Here is a 22,261-nt window from a genome sequence, read left to right as displayed (position 1 = left end):
AACAAATTGCAGGGCTTCCCTGGTGGCTCAGTGGTAAAGAATCCACCTGCCAACGTAGGAGACACGGATTTGATCCGTAGTCCAGGAAGATCCCACATACTGTGGAGCAACTAAGCCCATGGGTCACAAAACAGAGCCTGTGCTCTAGAGCCTAGGAGCCACAACTCCTGGAGCCCATGAGCCTAGAGCCCTCGTTGGGCAACAAGAGAAGCCACCGCAATGAGAAGCCCACGCATCACATCTCGAGAGTAGCCCCTGCTCGCCCCAACTAGAGAAAGTCTGGGCAACAGTGAAGCCGCAGCAGAGCCAAAAAATAAATAAACCAAATTTTAAAAAAGAGTCTAAAAAATTGCAGACTTGGACCACCTCCCCGCCCCTCAGCCCGCCGGGCTGCAGGCTACCCACCCGCTCCCTTTCGCCTTGCCCCCTGCCTCACTCACCCCGGCTCCTCCGCCTCCCGCTCCCCTCCGGGCCCGCTGCCGCCTCCCGGCCCTGTTGGCCGGGCAGCTCCCTTCTCAACAGGTCTTGCTGGTCCCATCCCACTGGGTTGGCACCCATCCCGGCCTCCTGGTTCTCCTGGGCTGCTGCCTCCCTTCTCTCTGAACCATTCTCTGATGCCAGCCGACTGGCGAGCTGCGCCCTCAGCCTATCGGCCTGGTCCTGGTCCATCTAGCCCAGCCCTCTGCCTATGGGCGGCATTTGAGAGAACCCTTCCCGGTTGAGGAGTTATTTTTTGTAGGCCTCATTAGATAAATGGGTTTAACGCTGAAGAGGACAAGTTCATGAGCTACACTCTGGGACCCAGGAAAGATCTTGGAAAGTCATGCAGTGATGAATACTTCTCCCTGCTGGTATTTGAAGCAAAGATATGGCGCCTCCAGTATGTGGTCTGGATCAGCCTGTTTTCTTGGTATCTCTGCCTGCCAAGGCTTCAACTCCTACAATAAAGTTTTCCATCAGGAAACCTACACCCACTGGGTCTACATTTTCTTTACCATCAGATCCCTTTAGAACCTCGTCATGCCAATAACTGTTCCCTTAAAGGTTATCCTTCATTGCCTTCTATCAGCCATTATATCCAGCATATCTTTCCAGATTGTCACAATGGACCTGTGCCACTCTGAGTCTCCATCCATAATTCTGACTCTCTCAGTCTTCTGGAAACATGATATGTGAGAAAGAGCAGGCACGTTACAGTCAGACATTCTGGATCAGGCAGACCTGTCCAGATCTGAAGTGACTGCATAGCCTTTAACTAGTGAGTTAACCTCTCTAATTCTTAATTTCCTCATCTCTATAATTGAAACAATCATATCCACCCAACAGCGTGGTGATGAAACATAATAATGCTAAGTCCTTGGCACATAGTATTAAAAGGATGTCAGTTTTCATCTTTCTTTTGTACATTCAACCATTTCCTTGAAATCGAAAGGTGAACTTCTTTCAGCAAAATCTCCCCTGTTATTCTCATTTACGCTTTTTTTTCCATCAACTGTCTCTTCTTTGAGGCTCCCACTCAAATATCCAGCTCCACAGTAAGTGCTTACTGAAAAGTTCTAAAGTCTTAAGTCACTTGTATGTTTTAATGTTAGTCATCTAATTTGAACAAATACAAGGCTGAAAAAAAACAAAAATTCCAGGCCTGTTTTAAAACCATCTCAGGCAAGGAGTAATTACAAGAACCTAGACACAATCACTGCTGTATGGCAAGGGCTGCCTGACCAAAACTCTGGCCCTTGAGAGAGGAATACAGCTGTTCCTTGGCCTTCTGCTGAAGGGAGGTGGGGAATTAACATGCGGGCCTCTTCCCGTCACCTGCTGGTGTCCGCACTGTTTGAGCCCATCTGAGCTGGACAAGGGAGCTGGTGGATGCAGCCCATGCAGGCGCCTGGGCACCTAGGGCACAGAAGTGGTGGGGCAGGGAGTGCTTCTGAAGGGGCCAACACAAGACGCCCAGCATGGAATACACCCTAGTGGTCAGTTTTCTTAGAGATGTCTCCACTAAGACTAAACAACCTGCTATTTCATCCAGAAAAGACCAAGGGGCTTGCCATTCTTGACCACTGCAAGGTCTGCTGTGCTACAGCAGAAGGGCTGGTGGTAATCCCTTCATTTGCCAGGCGCTAACTCTGCGGGTTGCTCCATATGGGCTGTGCGGACCTTACCTCACTGAGCCCCCACCTCTCCCCAGAAGGTGCGTCTTATTATCTCCATTTTACAGAGAAGGAAACTAGAATGGAGAAGGGACTTGAGTCACTTGCCTAAGGTACTAGCCCCCCACAGCAAGCAGAGAACCCAGAGTCCAGGATTGGTCTGATTCTGCAGACTATACCAAAGCCATCATGTTTCCACTGTCTGTGGGAGCAAAGCAGGACAGGCTCCAGCGAGAAGGCAGCAATTTTCAGCCTCTTGTCTCCCAGTTATATTTTCAACTCGACGCAGTGCTTTTTCAAAAAATGGCTCTTATGATGTTGGATTTCTTCCTTACTGGGACAAAAATCAATTGCTCTTATCGCTGATCAAGGGCCTGCACATCCTCATCTGATCACAGAAAGTCTTTTTTTTACATTATTATTATTATTATTTTGGCTGTGCTGGGTCTTTGCTGCTGCGTGGGTTTTTCTCTAGTTGTAGCGAGCAGGGGCTACTCTCTAGTTGCAGTGCACGAGCTTCTCATTGCTCTGGCTTCTCTCGTTGCAGAGCACGTGCTCCAGGGCATGCAGGCTCCAGGAGCTGCGGCTCAGCGACTCAGCAGTCGTGGCTCCCGGGCTCTAGAGCACTGGCTCAGTAGTGGTGGTGCACAGGCTTAGCTGCCCTAAGGCATGTGAGATCTTCCCCGATCAGGGATTGAATTTGTGTCTCCTGCATTGGCAAGTGGATTATTTACCACTGAGCCACCAAGGAAACCCACGGGAAGTCTTCAAGGGGCCCTGTCTGCTTGCGGGCTTCAGCTTCCCTGGACCAGGGCTACGTGTACAAGGAGACCTGATGGCGCTGGCGTCAGATGATGGGAGTCTGTCTCTCTCCCTTCCTGAGGGGCACCCTGGGTCCCCGCTGGCAACTCTGCATTAATGGGAAAAACAGGCCCAGATGCCCCATGCTATGAGCAGCAGTCCGTACTCTTGGTTCTGGGATACTCAGGATAAAAGTCATCTGGCCGCTGACGGTGTGGGGGCTGGAGGAAGCACCAGGCCGTCCCCACTGGGAGCACTTTGCCTCTCTGTGTGGGTCTGGGTCTGAGCCTGGGAAAAGGCTTTGGGCAGCCCTTGCTCCAGTGTAGGAAGTAACACCTGTAAGGCTGTGATGACATTTGGGAGGCCACGTGCTCCTGAATTTTCCCTTAATCCATGAGTACCATCCATGTTGGCAAATTTCAGACGGGGCCACAGAGGACGAAGCAGGAGGCAGGATGTTCCTCCAGACCTTCTCTTCTGGACCCCAGGGTGGACAGCGGCCTCCTGGCCTGAAGGTTCAGGGAGTCTTTCTCTCTGCTGATGACATTCACGTTTTGCCTTCACTGTTTCGGTAGGGGCACTACATTGTTAGAGTCACATACCACCAGGGAGTTGCAGCTTAAGGCAGAGTCATGATAGGACGGTCAAACTATTCATTTGATATTGTAAATCAGTGATTTATTTTCCATCTTTAACAGGCTCCTTCCTGCCCTTCCTCCCCCTTCAACCATGTCAGTTAGAAGGCTACCAAAAGGCAGGAATCTTGCTGTAGATGACCTGAGGCAAGGGATAAATACATCGGAGGAAAATGGGTAGGCGGATCACTCAGGGGAACCCTCTGGGTCTTTCAGGTGGCCACGGCAAAGTCCTGTTCCAGCAGGTGTGTGTGCCCGAGGAGAACATGGTCCTGAATCTGGCCCGGGCTTCGTGATCCTCCAGGGCTGACTGGGTTCCGACAGGCTCCATCACTGCATGCGACTGATCGGGTTCTTGGAGAGGGCGCTGGCACTTGGGAAGGCCCGTCTCTGTCCCAGAACCACCGTCTGTTTTCCTGCTGCTGCTGCTGCTAAGTTGCTTCAGTCGTGTCCGACTCTGTGCGATCCCATAGACGGCAGCCCACCAGGCTCCCCCATCCCTGGGATTCTCCAGGCAAGAACACTGGAGTGGGTTGCCATTTCCTTCTCCAATGCATGAAAGTGAAGTCGCTCAGTCGTGTCCGACTCTTCATGACCCCATGGACTGCAGCCCACCAGGCTCCTCCGTCCGTGGGATTTTCCAGGCAAGAGTACTGGAGAGGGGTGCCATTGCCTTCTCTGTTTTCCTGCTGATGCTGCTGCTGCTAAGTCACTTCAGTCGTGTCCGAATCTGTGTGACCCCACAGATGGAAGCCCACCAGGCTCCCCCGTCCCTGGGATTCTCCAGGCAAGAACACTGGAGTGGGTTGCCATTTCCTTCTCCTATCGGACGTCAAATCCCTTTTTCTGAGAGTAGACTTGGCTAGTGATGCAAGATGATGTTCTTTCAAGGAGCTGTGTCCCTGTCTGCTTTGTATCTGCTACTTTGCTGAAGTCTGAAAGGTAGAGAATAGGCCTCACTCTGCTGAGGTGGTCAGAAGAGGAAAAGTCCAGGTCATGTAGCAGCAGAGGGCAGGTTTCAAGGTCCACAGGGTGATGGCCTGCTGACGGCCACTCCTGTTACCAGGTCATCTTTAAAAATGAGACTCCAGGGAGAACCTGGGGTCCCAGCATCCAGCCCTGTACCACCCTTCTCTTGCTACATGTCCTAAAAACTTTGTTCTGCTGTGACCTCCTCAAAGGTTGGAAGCCCACACAAAAGGAGATTCTAGCTGGGATCAGTAATTCAAATCATTGGTATCAATTTCACAGAGATGAAACAAACAAATATTTCACAACATACTCTGTACAAAGAATGGAGAATCCATTGTGTTTGGATTACTGAGCAAACCCGAGACTTACACTCTTTTCAGGGTGACCAGTTTTGTTTTTTTATGTTTGAAAATGCCTTCCTTGGAACTTCTCTGGTGGTCCGTTGGTTAAGAATCTGCCTTTCAATGCAGGGGACACAAGTTTGATCCCTGGTCCAGTAAGATCCCACATGTTTTGGAGCAACTAAGCTTGTACGCCACAACTACTGAGTCCATGCACTGCAAGTGTCGAAGCTGATGCATCCAGACAAAGCCTGTGCTCCAAAGCAAGAGAAACCACGGCAATGAGAAGCCTGTGAACTGCAATAAAGAGGAGCGCCCACTTGTCACAACTAGAGAAAGCCTGCTCACCACGAAGACCCAGCGCAGCCATAGATGCATAAACAAACAAAATTTTTTAAAAAATGCCTCTCTCTAAGGGCTCATGTATAGTACTCCAGTCCCATTCTGCAGAGCAGTTTGACTATATGTGTTAGAAATCTTAGAAGGTAGGACCTCCCTGGTGATGCAATGGCTAAGACTCTGCACTCCCGATGCAAGGGGCCCAGGTTCTACCCCTGGTCAGGGAACTACACCCCACCTGCTGCAACAAAGATTGAAGCTCTCGTATGACACAAATAAGATCCAGTGCAGCCAAGTAAATAAATACATTTTTTAAAAAAGAAGTCCTTTTTGTGGACCATATGTTTTGTGTGTGGCAGTTTAAGTTCTTAGTTTTCAAAATCAGTACTTTTTAATGAAAACAACTTGACCAAAAATCTGTCACAGGATTTGAGACCTATTAAAAAAGTTTAATGAGAAAAAAAAATAATAATAAAATTTTAAAAAATAAAAAAAGAAGTCCTAGAAGGTGCCATAGTATTGATGTGGCCGTTCCACTAGAAGACATGGTCACAAGAAGTAAGATTTGATATTTGATACTAGGAGGTTCATCACAGTGGTGATTATAAAATGTTGAAAACAACTTGTAAGGCTAGCAACTGAAGCCTGGTCGGATAACCGTGGTATGAGCATGCAGGAAATTTCAAAACAAAATTTATGTCTTAATATATAGAGATGCTCCTAAATTTTAAAAATCAGGCTATAAAAGCATTATATAGAGTATGACTCCATTTTTTTGTAAAATGCAGATGTATGTATGTGTCTGTGTGTACTCAGTTTTGTCTGACTCTTTGTGACCCCATGGACTGTAACCTGCCAGGCTCCTTTGTCCATGAAATTTTCCAGGCAAGAATACTAGAGTGGGTTGCCGTTTCCTCCTCCAGGGGATCTTCCCAACCTAGGGATTGAACCCGAGTCTCTTGCATTGGCAGGTGGGTTCTTTACCACTGAGCCACCAGGGAAGCCCATGTATGCGTATGCATGTACAAAAAGAGAAAAAGCGTATCCACCAAATATTAGGTGTAAGTGACAGATGATTGGATACCAGGTGTTTGTATTTTCTTCTTTTTTTTTGTCTGCAAATGTATACTATTTCTGCCATGAGATATATTATTTGTGTCACAACTGTATTTAGCTTTAAAAACAAAATTGGGAGACTTCCCTGATGGTTCAGTAGCTAAGATTGAGTTTCCAATGCAGGGGGCCCGGGTTCAATCCCTGATCAGGGAACTAGATCTCACATCCTGCGACTAATGATCCCGCATGCAGCTGAGACCTGACAAAGTCAAAAAAGAAAACAAAGGTGAGGGGAAGGACCCCATATAACCTTTCCTGATTGCTTGTGGCTCTCAAAGACGCTTGGAATCCTGTTGCAACCAGAGTTGCTCACAAGTGGGGTCTGGCACCCAGCCTTTGCTCCCGAGGGCCCCGCAGGATGTGAAGCAGGTCCTGACGTCAGCAGAGGGCGTCCTCCCGGCCTGTGTGAGGTGCCCACCATCTCTGCCTGATTCCCTGGGGAGCCCTGGGCCTGAGGCAGTGCAGATCAAGCTCTGTCCTGCCTGGTGGCCGGGCCTGCCCAAAAGGGGAGGAAGAGCTGGAGTAAAGGGGTTCCCAGAGGTAATTTGTGCAGGCACCAATTTGACTGGCTCCACAGTGCCCTCGAACATTGTCTGCGTCTGGTTCTTCCCCCTGGAAGTTTCTGGGGGCTGGAGAGCTGGCCAAATGGCCGATGAACTGCGCAGTCTGCTTCCAACCCCTGCCCCGCTGTCCTCTCCTGCGCTTCCTCCTGCCTCCTCTGAAGGGCACAGCCCCACGCCTCCGGTCCTTTCTCCTGAGTCCACAGGCGAAGTCCCTGGCAGAGCAGGCACGGTCCTGGAAGAAGTCTCCCAGTCCCTCGCAGAGATGGAGCTGCCCACCTCCCAGATGTGGTGGGAAGGAGGCAGGAGGCCTTGGGGGGCGGGGGCCTCACAGAGGACAGGTCCTAGGGTTGAGGTGAGGGACTGAATCTGAACACACCGACTCTTCCCTCCTGGTTCTGCACACCTCAGAGAAAGCACTTGGCTCCTTGACATAAATGTACTTTTGACATAAATCAACTTTTCTTAGAACTGCTTGGGCAGCTCTTCAAAACTGAAAAAGCTACGAAAAGAAAAAAAGAAAAGATACAATAAAAGAGGACTGAACTTTCTGTTTTATCAACCTGATGAATTTCCGGGTCCTAGACAACAGGCCTGACAGGGCCACATGGCCCCCAGCCTCAGCTACGTCCCCCCTGGACTGCCCACACATCAGGCACACTAAGAGTAAGCAAAGGAATTAGCCAGAGAAGAAGCTTTACTTTCAGATGTGACATTATTCCTCAAATGGCTCTTTCTGAGTGCTTCTAACACCAGGCATGGTGCCGTGCTGACCCCTGCCTGCTCCGGCTCTCCATGGGGCCTCCACCCCTTAGTTGAGAGGTCTTGGTTGGGGGGCAGTGTTGGGAGGGTGAAGGGGTGGAGGGGTAGGCGTGACCCAGGCTCAAGTTCCCAGTTTTGCGGCACTCTGGTGCCAGGTACGAGGGCTGTAAGGGGATCAAATGCCCACACTCAGGGTAGATCCTCGCAGCTCAATTCCCCCGAGCCCTGGCTGGCCTTGGTCCACTGTCCAGGTGGAAACAGAGTTGGCCGAGACCCCGAACGAAGCACAAGCCATTCCCAATCTGGGGACACTGCCAGTCACCTGGGAAGATGCCTGGAGTCTGTCCTTGACCAGACACCTGCTCACGCCAAGCCACAGGCTGAGTCACCGTCCTGGTCGCCACCGCCACCCCTTCCACCCCCTCCACCCCCCTTGGTGCTGGACACACACTGTACACCAGGCAGGGCTGCCTCATGGTCCAGCGGGACCTCGGGTCTTGGTTCTGAGCCACAGTTTCTACTCCTCCCTGTGAAACTGATGGTTCTTCCAAGCATTCCGCCTTGGGGTCTGCCTTCCTCACCACGGCTCCTCACCCTTAAAGTCTGCAGCTCTGGATATTGCCATGATTCAAGTGGTGGCCCTGTCCATGGCCTCCCGAGCGGCTGATAGTGCATTCAGGTGAGCACATTTAAGATCGCTGGTTCTTCTGAATCATTTACAACAGATGCAAGACTTCTCCTTCGACTTGCCCAACCTCCTGTCGACTGACAGCTTCTCTTTGTCTCACACTCACCGCATGTGACTTTCCTCTTCCTCCTCAGAACAACCCTAGGAGGGGTCCTAGTCCCTCCTCCATTTTGAATATGTGAAATAGAAGTACAAGAAAGTGAAGTGACTCGTCAAGGTCACTCAATTTGCAAGGAGCTCAGCTCAGATTTGGGGGAACCTAGGTCCTTCTTTCCCTGGGTCGGGAAGATCCCCTGGAGGAGGGCATGGCAACCTATTCCAGTGTTCTTGCCTGAAGAATCCCATGGACAGAGGAGCCTGACGGGCTACTATCCATAGGGTTGCAAAGAGTCGGACACGTCTGAAGCAACTTAGCATGCATGCATGCACAGGTCATTCTTAGGGGCTTCCCTGGTGGCTCAGATGGTGAAGAACCTGTCTGCCACGCAGGATGTCCTGGTTTGATCCCTCGGTTGGGAAGATCCCCTGGAGAAGAGAATGGCTACTGACTTCAGTATTCCTGCCTGGAGAATCCCATGGACAGAGGAGCCTGGTGGGCTACAATCCATGGGGTCGCAAAGAGTTGTACACGACTGAGCGACTGACACTTTCACTTTACTTTCAGGTCCTTCTTACACCAGGCCCAGCCTCCTCCCCAAGTCTCAATCCCTTGGCCCCTGTTTCAGTACATCAGTTGCCTCCCCATATTTGAGTTTACACAAGATCCTGCCCGTGGGGTTGCAAAGAGTCAGACACGACTGAGCACACACACACAAGATTCTGCCCAGTGCATTGACCCACCCGTGTACAAGGAGGGCACAGATGCAGTGACTCCCCCCCCCCCACCCTGAATCAGCTGTTTCACTCCTGCTTATGGTAAGGTCAGCAAAGGACCATGGTGTTCTGGTGTGTGAGGGTCAATGTCCATCTGCTCTGTAGTCAGAATGGTTGTTGGGGAGGGGGGAGGCGGGGAGCAGTATGCCACTACAGTTCCAAGAGCAGTACTCTCCCCGTGGAGAAAGGTGGACACACTCGCTCACTTGAAATCTGAGCTCTTCAAGGAGTGGGTGCCTGTGAGCCCAGGTGGTGGGCAGAGATAAGCCACTGGCTGTTGACCTGGTCTGCTAATCTCATGATTTCGGATGATGTGACCAACAGCTGCCCGTTTCAGGTCAGACCACGTGGGCAGGGGCTGTCCTCCCACGTGGCTCCACATTGCAGACCTGACCCCCTCGAGGGAACCAATTTACTGGAGAGAGTACCTGCCTGCTGCAGCCAGGGCTACGGGCCTTCAGGGTACTGGGGAGTCATGGGGGGCTTGTGAAAGGGCTCCCCTGATACTCCTGCCCCAGTGGTTTGAGGAGGCAGGTCCAGGCTCTCCTCTACTACCTGCTGCTCGTGGAAGGTAAAGTTAAACTCGAGCCCCCAAATGAACTGCTGTCACAACACCAGCCACACTGGCAAACAACATTTTGCAAACTCTGACAAGGTTCTAGCAGCCTGTGTACTTGCTTCCAGCCTTAGAAAGGAAGAGGATATTCTGAAAAAGTAAATGCCTTGGCTGGTGGCCCAGTTTATCACATGGCTCTGGAATTTCTCTTGTGGCCTCTGAGGGTCCCCTTGCTTGTTAAGTCATGCACTGCAGGGATGGAGATAGAAGCCGTGCTGTGGGGCCACCCAGAGTCTTCCTCAGATACTGTGCTGCAAAGTGGGGGTGGGGGACAGTGAACAGTGCCTGATGGATGCAAGTCACAGAGATGCGGCCTCCTGCAGCCCCTCATCCAGGGTCTCCTATTCTCTGAAATAATTCCACTCATCGCTGTGAACTGTACCCCGCCTCTCAGCCGGGGGCTGGTGTAGGCCTTGGGGAATGTGCGGGAAAACAAACTGGTCCAGTTGCCATTATCAAGGGGCCCACATCTCAAGTGGGGGATGGTGGCGAGTGCCTGAGGTAGGTGACATGATAGGCACTGCTGGGGGCGGGGAGCTGGGGGCTCAGAATGGGGGACTGGTTCCAGAAGAGGCAGCTGGGCCGGACCTGCAGGACACCAACAGGCAAGGCTGCTTCAGAGGCAGAGGCCCCAGGGGGCAGCCCAGCGTGTCTGGGTGCAGAGAGCAGACAGCGGGAGGTGCTGGGTCATGCGAGGCCTCGGAGGCCTTGGCTCAGAGTCTGCTACTAATCCTGATTGTGACGAGTGTGAGTTTAGGTAGTGGTGTGACACGCACTGACTTGCGTTTTTGCTTGTTTGGGGTTTTTTTGGTTGCACCATGCAGCATTCAGAATCTTACTTACCTAGCCAGGGATCAAACCCCCTGCATTGGGAGCGCAGGGTCTTAACCACTGGACTGTCAGGGTATGAATATGAATTTTTATATGATATGAATTTGGAAAAAATCCTCCTGCTCTCCAAAGTTCACCAGGATGAAGAAGGATTAGAGCTAGTTTCTCAAGGCTGCATAGGACTCCCAAAAGAACCACTTTCAAAATTAAAATGAAAAAAGAAAGGGACTTCCCTGTGGTCCAGTGGTTAAGAATCTGCCTGCCAATGCAGGGGACAGGATTCAATCCCTAGTCTGAGAAGATCCCACATGGCACAGGGCAACTAAGCCTGTGCCTGAGGCTCTGGAGCCCCTGAGCCGCAACTACTGAAGCCCACAAGCCCTAGAGCCTGTGCTCCGCAACAAGGGGGATCTGTGCTCCACAACTCGAGAGTAGCCCCTGCTTGCTGCAACTAGAGAGAGCCTGTGTGTAGCATTGATGACCCAGAGCAAAAATAAATAAAATAAAAATGTTTAAATTAAATTTAACATAAAATAGAAAAAAGACAAGGATAGGCAGGGGGATGGGGGCAGGGCCTTAACAAGATATGAGTAAAGAATCTAAAGAATAAAGAACATTTAATCTGGTCCTTGGGCTTCCCTCGTAGCTCAGCTGGTAAAGAATCTGCCTGCAATGCAGGAGACCCAGGTTTGATTCCTGGGTCGGGAAGATCCCCTGGAGAAGGAAATGGCAACCAACTCCAGTATTCTTGCCATGGACACAGGAGTCTGGTGGGCTACAGTCTATAGGGTCACAAGAGTCGGACACGACTGAGGGACTGAACCACCACCAACCTGGTCCCTGTCTGACTTCCCCAGCCCCGCTCCCACCTGTCAGTGAACCAGTAGACAAACGAGGTAACGAATGTGGTGCTAACCAGCATTGTGCCCTCTGGAGTGGGAGTCTGCTTGTGGTTTGTGAGTGCATGCTTGGATGTGAACGAGCTTGGCGTGGTGATGAGCATGCCTGACCAGTTTTATCTGTGGCGCAGTTAACAGCTTGCCACCATTCCTATGTGGCCGGGCCTGCCTTCTTATTAGTGTGTCTTGGGAAAGGGAACAAAATGTGATTACAACATAAACTAATTATTTTCTTCTCACAGATGTCCCAGAGGTGCTCGACATCTGGGTCAGCATTTACACTTCCCTCCGTGGTGCCACGCAGCTGTAGCCCTCTCCCCTCCATCCACCCCGCCAATGTGTGTGAGAGTCACAGCAGAAAGACGGGGGAGTCCCAGTCCTATGACCATCTATTGGACAAGTACTCTGGAGGCACTGTTCTCCCAGGAGAGAAGACTGAAGGATTTCCTTAGCCGTCCAGTGGTTAATACTCTGCACTTCAATGTAGGGGGTGCAGGTTAGATCCCTGGTTGGGAAACTAAGATCCTATTGAAAAAAAAAAAAAAGATGGCCGAATAGAGAAATGATTTCAGGGAATTCTCTGTCTTTCCAGCATTAGTTAGATTACCTGGTAGTGGTAAAGAGGTATTTGTCACAGATAAACAGAGACAGACATTAAAGTGTTAAGGACACATATTAATAATATGCTATCACAGTATCAATAGCATAAAGGAAATCAACCCTGAATATTTATTGGAAGGACTGATGCTAAAGCTGGAAACTTCAATACTTTGGCCATCTGATGCAAAGAGCTGACTCATTGGAAAAGACCCTGATGCTGAGAAAGATTGAAGGTGGGAGGAGAAGGAGATGATGGAGGATGAGGTGGTTGCATGGCTTCACTGACTCAGTGGACATGAGTTTGAGCAAACTCTAATTGACTGCTGCTGCTGCTAAGTCCGACTCTGTGCAACCCCATAGACGGCAGCCCACTAGGCTCCCCTGTCCCTGGGATTCTTCAGGCAAGAACACTGGAATGGGTTGCCATTTCCTTCTCCAATGCATGAGAGTGAAAAGTGAAAGTGAAGTCGCTCAGTCGTGTCTGACTCCTAGCAACCCCATGGCTCCTGCAGCCCACCAGGCTCCCCCATCCATGGGATTTTCCAGGCAAGAGTACTGGAGTGGCTTGCCATTGACTAAACAACAACAACTGGAGTAGGAACAAGGTCCTGGCATGAATTCACTTCAGCTTCCATTCATATGGGAGGGCATTTTAAGAGAATGAGAGAGCAGGCAGGGGCAATGGCAAGGTTTACACAGGGAAATTCCACCTAAATCTACAGAAAGCGGGCAGGAGGAGGGCACTGGTCCACATGAAGCTTATGTGGGTTTGCTAACTGGCGCTTAAAGAAATTAGGCTCGTAGCCCCCGGGAGACTGGGAAATGGGCCATATCTTGAGGTATTGGCTGGAATAAACAGTAACTTCTGTAAGGTCGGACCCTGGTGGTCTTCTTGGCTTCCCCTTCCCGGTGGCCATCTTGGCTCCTTCTTCCCCTCTTCATCTCCCGCCGGAGGGAAAAAGTCCCGCCAAACCGCTGAGGAATCTCTGAGGTAAGAACCCTCTGCCGAGATCTACCCTCCTTCCTGACTTCCAGAGCGACCAACCCGGTCTCGCCACCTCGACTAGCTGACCACTCACAAACTCGCGTTCCCGAGCTTTGCCTTATTTAGGCCTGTCCAGGTTATATGATGTCACTTGCTGCCCCGAAGACATAAAAAATGCACTCTGCCTTTGTTCTGGGCAGAACTCCTCGTGGCCATCCTTGCGGTCAGTGGGTTCTGCCCGGGAGCGCACTGCCAATAAAGCCTGTTACTTTCCCTTGGTGTCATTTTCACGACCTTACAACTTCTGGCAGCCTTGGGTTTTCTCAGGCAAGCACATTTGCTGGGCCAACCTAGGGTTGTGGCCTTGAGTTATTAGAAACAATGTTAGTGTCTGCTCAGGTCTTCGGATGTGCTGTTGCTTGGGGTGGACTAAATCTTTGGTACTGAGAGTCTGCAGTTTTTATAAGCCGATGTTGAAGCCCAGTCAGGAAGACAGCTTACAGAATTCCCTGGTGGTCCAGCAGTTAGGACTTGGCGCTTTCACTGTGGAGGCCTGGGTTTGACCCCTGGTCAGGGGAACTATTCACAAGCGCTCCTGCAAGCCACGTGGCACCGCAAAAAGCAAAGCGAGCTGAGAGAAGCCTGTCCAGAGATCAGTCAAGGAGAGGCTCTTTGTCAGCTATGCTTCTGTATTCAAACAGCCCTGGGTTTCGATCCTACCTCTGTAACAGATGGGCTGGCTGAAGACAGGGAAGAGATTTTTCATCTCATGCGGTTGGTTTTCTCATTTGGAAAAATGGAGAGAGAATTCCCTCCCAGGACTGTTTGAAGATTAAATGAGTTGACTCACAGTACCCGCCAGTGTGTCATGTGGCTGGAGTCTGGAAGAGACTAAAGAGGAAGCTGTGCTTACGCTGGGATGTGGGCCTGTGGGGGCCCCACCAGGCTGGGCACAGCTGGACCAGCCACGGCTGCAGCTCTCACAGGCGGACATGCAGGGAGTGAACCAGCAGATCCGGTTACAGTGCCGTGTGACTCAGCAGGTCGGCCTTCCTAACGCGCTCACAGTTGCTGCTTGCTTGTTTGGGGACCCCATCTGGGAAAGCAGGGCGAGGAGAATGGCAGGATTCCCCTCACTTCATCACCTAGATGGAGTTATTGCTACTAGATGTCTAGTACCTCCCAGGTGCCAAGAACTGAACATGCATTACTTTGAACCCTTGTAATAACTGGAAGGTACATTTTTTATGCCCACTTAGGAGGAGAGCAGACTGAGGTTCAAAGAGGTTACACAGCTTGCCTAAGATCACACAGCCCATCAGTGAATTCAAACCTAATCTCTGAAACTGCAAAGCTGTTTCTCCTCGGAAGCGTGGGTTTTTACCATTTCCGAGGGACTTCCTGAGAGGTGCTGGCTGCCGCACTGGAAAAGGAAAAGGAGGAAAAAGAAGCCCCACCCAGCCAAGGAGACATGTCCTGCCATGAAGAAAATGTATGAGGCTGTTTCTGAAGCCGGGGAATCTTGGGGGTACCTCCTCACTGCCTTAGAGGGCAGTCTGTGTGGGGGCATCTGGGGCATCTGCACCAAGAACCAGGCGGCAGGTGGGGTGTGGTGTGCTGGCAGCCTGTCCTCTGTGTGTGTGTGTGTGTGTGCGTGCGTGCGCAAGTAAGGAAGGCAGCCTGTGCACAGTCTGGCCCACAGTTTCTCCTCTTAGTTCTGAGAGAATGTCCTCCAGTTTAAATGTTGCTTTGAAGGACTTGCCTGGTGGAAGACTCTGCGTTTCCACTGCAAGGGGCCCCGGTTTGATCCCTGGTCAGGGAATTAGATCCCACATGCTGCAACTAAGAGGAGTTTGCATGCTGCAATTTAAAAAAGATACTGTGTGCCGCAACTAAGCCCTGGTGCAGACCAATAAATAATGAATAAATATTTTAAAAAATATTGCTTTGAATTAATTCCCACCCATGTTTTGCAAAACAAAACAAAACATAACACACCTTCCATTTGATAGTGTCAGTGTCCCAGCACTGGGAGTAAATATCCAAACATCTAAAATCTCACCAGTTTAGATGGACACCTCAGTTACCACTGTTTTTAGAGAACAGGGGGGAGCTAGATTCTTTTTAACCTGAAAACACTCTCTTGGGCCCTAACAATGAAACACGTTGGAATATTTCAAAGCTAAGATTTGGCATATCTTCTTAGAGGAACAGAAGGACTGTTTCTTACCCAACTGGGTGCTTCTCTCAGTGATCTCAGCAGGGCAGGGGGACAACATTTATTCATGTCAAAGTGTTCACCTCTCCCCTCTGAGGTACCTGAAAAGAAGTCACATTTTGCTTGCTTAGCTCTTCCCTGGCTTCAATACTCTTCCCTCTCTGGATATTTTGCTTTTGCCAGTTCCATTCCTGACAGTGAGTCCACAGACAAGGAGTACTGGAGAACAAGGAACAAAGTTAGACCCAGAGAAAAAAAGAGATTAAAAAAAAAAAATCGAAGGGACTTCTCTGGTGGTCCAGTGGCTAAGACTCCACACTCCAAATGCAGGGAGCCTGGGTTCGATCCCTGACCAGGGAACTAGATCCCACATGCTGAAGCTAACACATGGTGCAGCCAAACAAATAAATAAATATTTTAAAAAAAAACAGAATAAAGACTTACATAAGAGCACAGAAAACAGATTGAAAGAAAGATGGAAGAAAGAATGAGCCAATACAGATCCTCAGGGAGAATACAGATCCTTAGGGAGAAGTCTAAGTTGAGAGCTAAACTGTATTTAGTGCTTTGGACAGACTGAGCCAAATGGAGGCACAGATATATTAGGGTTTCAGCACAAGCACTTCATCTTGGGCTGCAGTGTTTGGTGGACCTTGAACAGAAAATTGTGTGAAAGCAGCTAAAGGAGGTTAGTGTGGTTCCAGAAGACTTCCCCAGAAGACGAGGATCTGAGCTGAATCTTGGAATGTAAGATTTCCTTAAGCAGAGAGGGTAGGAAGGGCATGAGGAAGTTGGGCCCCCAAAACTAGGGGACTAAGGGGGCAGAAATCTGCTGGTGGGAACAGTGAACACCACCAATGGACAAACCAGAATAAATGTCTCTGTGAACTAATGTGTGTACTAAACTGATACACACAGCCATGCACGCTGCTCGGGACCCAAGCATGTCGCCACAGGCCATCTCAACATAAATGAATGTCTGTATGTTAATGCATTTTCTCCTTCCCATCCCCACAACCAAATTTACTGGTTTTTTTTGGCTTCCACTTCTTAGTGAACAACAGAAGGTAGAAATCTCAGCACCACTTTCCACTCCTTCCTCATCCTTATCTCTACCTAGTGAACGACCTGTCATTTCTACCTCCGTGCTCTCCTTCCTAACCATCCTATTGCTTCTTCTTTTTTTTTTAATATTTAATTGTTTATTTGGTTGCACCCAGTCTTAGTTGCAGCACGAGAACTCTTAGTTGAAGCAGGCAGGATCTAGTTGCCTGACCGGCGATCAAACCCAGGCCCTCTTCATTGGAAGCATAAAGTCTTAGCCACTGGACCACCGGGGAAGTTCCTCATACCCGCTGCTTTTAACCAGGGCTTCATCGTCTTCCATGTCAGCTCTCTGCTTCCACCCTGTTTCTTCTTTACAACTGATTTGCCATACTATCGCTAGAGGGACCCATCCAAAACACATATGTAAACTCATCACTTCCAGACTTAAAAATCTTGGTTAAAAGAAAAGATGGTGTGAGAGATCAAGACTCAGAAGAGAGCTACAGTGGTCACAACAGCATCATCCTGGCATATGAACAGGCAGATACATGAACAGAATATAGTTTAGAAATACTCAACTACTGAAGGGCATTTAATAAACAAAAAGAGGGCTTTTCACATGGGTGGGGAAAAGATTAATTATTGAATAAATGGGGTCAGGAGCTCTGAGTAACATCTAAAAAAAAACCCCAAAAACTGGCTCTCTAAATCTTTCTTTGTACCAAAATTAATAAAAGAATCAAACTTTAGAACGTAAAATATGAGCAATCAAAGTACTAGAAAATAAAGAAATATTCAATAAGTGGGGTTGGGAAAGCTGGATAACCACCACATGCAAAAGAATGAAACTGGACCCTTACCTTACATGACTCACAAAAATTGACTCAAATTAACTGGCTTAAACACTTAAGTATGACACTTTTGAAAGAAAAAAAAATAATAAGAAAAAAGCTCTTTGACATTGGTTTTGGTCACAATTTGTTTTGGATGTAACACCAGGCTACGGCCATTCCACCCTGAATATGCTTGATTTCGTTGTCTGGATATGACACCAAAAGCACAAGCAACAAAAGCAAAAATTAATTAGTGGGTCTACATCAAACTAAGAAGCTTCTGCACAACAAAAGTAACAACAAAATGTAAAGGTAATGTTTGGAAGGGGAAAAATATTTGTGAATCATATGTCTGATAAAGAGTTAATATCCAAAATGTACAAAGAACACACAACTCAGTATCAGAAAAACAAATAACTTGACTAAAAAATGGGCAGAGGAACTAATAGACATCTTTCCAAAGAAGGCATACAAATGGCCAACAGGCCCATGAAAAGAGAGTTGCATCACTAATCTTCAGAGAAATGCAAATCAAAACCACAATGAGAGGGAACTCCCTGGTGGTCCAATGAATAAGACTCTGGGCTCCCAACACAGAGGACCCGGGTTTGATCCCTGGTCACGGAACTAGATCCCACATGCTGCAACTAGGAGTTCACAAGCCACAACTAAAGATCCCTGCATGTGGCGACTAAGACCTGTCACAGTCAAATAAATAAATAAAATGCAAATAAATATTGAACGGAAAAAAAAAACAATGAGGTATCAACTCACACTTGTGACAATGACTATGAACAAAAAGTCAAAGATAACAAGGACTGGTGAGAATGTGAAGAAAAGGGAACTCATACCACTGGTAGGAATGTAAATTGGTACAGCTACTATGGAAAATATCCCATGGACAGAGGAGCCTGGCAGGCTACAGTCCATGGGGTCAAAGAGTCGGACATGACTGAGCAACTAGGCACATACATTATGGAAAACAGTATGGAGGACTATCTTATGATCCATCCTTCTGACTTCTGAGTCCAAAGAAAATTCAAAGAAACTAAAATAACCATCCCAAAGAGATAGCTGCACTCTCGAGCTCATTGCAGCACTATTCCCAATAGCCAGGATACAGAAACAACCATCAATAGAAGTCCATCAACAGATGAATGGATAAGGAAGATGTACTATTCTTCAACCATGAGGAAAAACCCTGCCATTTACAACAACAAGGAGGAAACTTGGGGACTTTATGCTAACTGAGATAAGTCAGAGACAAAATGACAAATAAAGTATGACCATAGTTGTATGACCACAGGAAAAACCATAGCCTTGACTAGACGGACCTTGGTTGGCAAAGTAATGTCTCTGCTTTTTAATATGCTATCTAAGCTGGTCATAACTTTCCTTGCAAGGAGTAAGCGTTTTTTAATTTCATGGCTGCAATCAGCATCCGCAGTGATTTTGCAGCCCAAAAAAATAAAGCCTGACACTGTTTCCACTGTTTTTCCATCTATTTCCCATGAAGTGATGGGACCAGATACCATGATCTTTGTTTTCTGAATGTTGAGCTTCAAGCCAACCTTTTCACTCTCCTCTTTCCCTTTCATCAAGAGGCCTTTGAGTTCCTCTTCACTTTCTGCCATAAGGGTGGTGTCATTGGCATATCTGAGGTTATTGATATTTCTCCCGGCAATCTTGATTTCAATTGTGCTTCTTCCAGCCCAGCGTTCCTCATGATGTACTCTGCATATAAGTTAAATAAGCAGGGTGACAATATACAACCTTGACGTACTCCTTTTCCTATTTGGAACCAGTCTGTTGTTCCATGTCCAGTTCTAACTGTTGCTTCCTGACCTGCATACAGGTTTCTCAACAGGCAGGTCAGGTGGTCTGGTATTCCCATCTCTTTCAGAATGTTCCACAGTTTATTGTGATCCACACAGTCAAAGGCTTTGGCATAGTCAATGAAGCAGAAATAGATGTTTTTCTGGAACTCTCTTGCTTTCTCCATCATCCAGTGGATGTTGGCAATTTGATCTCTGGTGCCTCTGCCTTTTCTAAAACCTGCTTGAACATCTGGAAGTTCATGATTCACATATTGCTGAAGCCTGGCTTGGAGAATTTTGAGCATGACTTTACTAGTGTGTAAGATGAGTGCAATTGTGTGGTAGTTTGAGCATTCTTTGACATTGCCTTTCTTTGGGATTGGAATGAAGACTGACCTTTTCCAGTCCTGTGGCTGGAAAAAAGCAGAGACAGCAGAGACATTATTTTGCCAACCAAGGTCCGTCTAGTCAAGGCTATGGTTTTTCCCGTGGTCATGTATGGATGTCAGAGTTGGACTGTGAAGAAAGCTGATCACCGAAGAATTGATGCTTTTGAACTGTGGTGCTGGAGAAGACTCTTGAGAGTCCCTTGGACTGCAAGGAGATCCAACCAGTCCATTCTAGAGGAGATCAATCCTGGGTGTTCATTGGAAGGACTTATGCTAAAGCTGATACTCCAATACTTTGGCCACCTCATGCGACGAGTTGACTCACTGGAAAAAAGTCTGATGCTAGGAGGGATTGGGGGTGGGAGGAGACGGGGACGACAGAGAATGAGATGGCTGGATGGCATCACCAACTCGATGGACATGAGTTTGAGTGAACTCCGGGAGTTGGTGATGGACAGGGAGGCCTGGTGTGCTGTGGTTCATGGGGTCGCTAAGAGTTGGACACGACTGAGCGACTGAACTGAACTGAACTGATAGTTGTATGTGGAATATGCATAAGGTAAACCCATAGAAACAGAGTAGGATGGTGGTTATGAGGGGCTGGGGATTGGGGGAAATGAGCAGATATTGGTTAAAGGGTACAAACTTCTAGTTATAAGATGAATAAATCTTGAGATCTAATGTATAGTACAGAATTATAGTTAACAATACAGTATTATATACTTGAAAGTTGTTAAGAGAGTAGATCTTAAATGTTCTCACCACAAAAAAAGAAATGAAAATTATATGATGTGATGGTTCATGTTATTGTTCAATAGCTCATGTCTGACTCTTTGTGACCCCATGGATTGCAGCACACCAGGCCTCCCTGTCCATCACCAGCTGCCGGAGTCTACCCAAACTCATGTCCATTGAGTCAGTGGCGCCATCCAGCCATCTCATCCTCTGTTGTCCCCTTCTCCTCCCACCTTCAATCTTTCCCAGCATCAGGGTCTTTTCCAATGAGTCAGCTCTTTGCATCAGGTGGACAAAGTATTGGAGTTTCAGCTTCAACATCAGTCCTTCCAGTGAACACTTAGGACTGATCACCTTTAGGATGATCTGGTTGTATCTCCTTGCAGTCCAAGGGACTCTCAAGAGTCTTCTCCAACACCATGTTTCAAAAGCATCAATTCTTCAGTGCTCAGCTTTCTTTACAGTCCAACTTTCACATCCATACATGACTACTGGAAAAACCATAGCCTTGACTAGATGGACCTTTGTTGGCAAAGTAATGTCTCTGCTTTTTAATATGCTGTCTAGGTTGGTCATAACTTTCTTTCCAAGGAGTAAGCGTCTTTTAATTTCATGGCTGCAGTCACCATCTGCAGTGATTTTGGAGCCCCCCAAAATAAAGTCTGTCACTGTTTCAACTGTTTCCCCATCTATTTGCCATGAAGTGATGGGGACGGATGCCATGATCTCAGTTTTCTGAATGTTGAGCTTTAAACCAACTTTTTCACTCTCCTCTTTCACTTTCATCAAAAGGCTCTTTAGTTCTTCTTCACTTTCTGCCATAAGGGCGGTGTCATCTGCATATCTGAGGTTACTGATGTTTCTCCTGGCAATCATGATTCCAGCTTGTGCTTCACCCAGCCCAGCATTTCTCATGATGTACTCTGCATATAAGTTAAATAAGCAGGGTGATAATATACAGCCTTGACATACTCCTTTTCCTATCTGGAACCAGTCTGTTGTTCCATGTCCAGTTCTAACTGTTGCTTCCTGACTTACATACAGATTTCTCAAGAGGAAGGTCAGGTGGTCTGGTATTCCCATCTCTTTCAGAATTTTCCACAGTTTATCATGATCCACACAATCAAAGGCTTTACATAGTCAATAAAGCAGAAATAGATGTTTTTCTGGAACTCTCTTGCTTTTTTGATGATCCAGCGGATGTTGGCAATTTGATCTCTGGTCTCTCTGCCTTTTCTACAACCAGTTTGAACATCTGGAAGTTCACGGTTCACATATTGTTGAAGTCTGGCTTGGAGAATTTTGAGCATTACTTGACTAGCATGTGAGATGAGTGCAATTGTGCAGTAGTTTGAGCATTCTTTGGCATTGTCTTTCTTAGGGATTGGAATGAAAACTGACCTTTTCCAGTCCTGTGGCCACTGCTGAGTTTTCCAAATTTGCTGGCATATTGAGTGCAACACTTTCACAGCATCATCTTTTAGGATCTGAAGTGGCTCAGTTGGAATTCCATCACCTTCACTAGCTTTGTTCGTAGTGATGCTTTCTAAGGCCCACTTGACTTCACATTCCAGGATGTCTGGCTCTAGGTGAGTGATCACACCACGGTGATTATCTGGGTCATGAAGATCTTTTTTGTACAGTTCTTCTGTGTATTCTTGCTGCCTGTTCTTAATATCTTCTGCTTCTATTAGATCCATACCATTTCTGTCCTTTATTGAGCCCATCTTTGCATGAAATGTTCCCTTGGTATCTCTAATTTTCTTGAAGAGATTTCTAGTCTTCCCCAATCTATTGTTTTCCTCTATTTCTTTGCACTGATCACTGAAGAAGGCTTTCTTATCCCTCCTTGCTATTCTTTGGAACTCTGCATTCAAATGGGTATATCTTTCCTTTTCTCCTTTGTTTTTCACTTCTCTTCACAGCTATTTGTAAGTCCTCATCAGACAGCCATTTTGCTTTTTTGCATTTCTTTTTCTTGGGGATGGTCTTGGTCCCTGTCTCCTGTACAATGTCACGAACCTCCGTCCATAGTTCATCAGGTACTCTGT

The sequence above is a fragment of the Moschus berezovskii genome, chromosome 19, assembly GCF_049115385.1.
Source record: "Moschus berezovskii isolate FMDL1 chromosome 19, NW_MosBer_1.0, whole genome shotgun sequence".
In the NCBI taxonomy this organism is placed as follows: Eukaryota; Metazoa; Chordata; class Mammalia; order Artiodactyla; family Moschidae; genus Moschus; species Moschus berezovskii.
Note: the sequence above shows the minus strand (reverse complement) of the source record.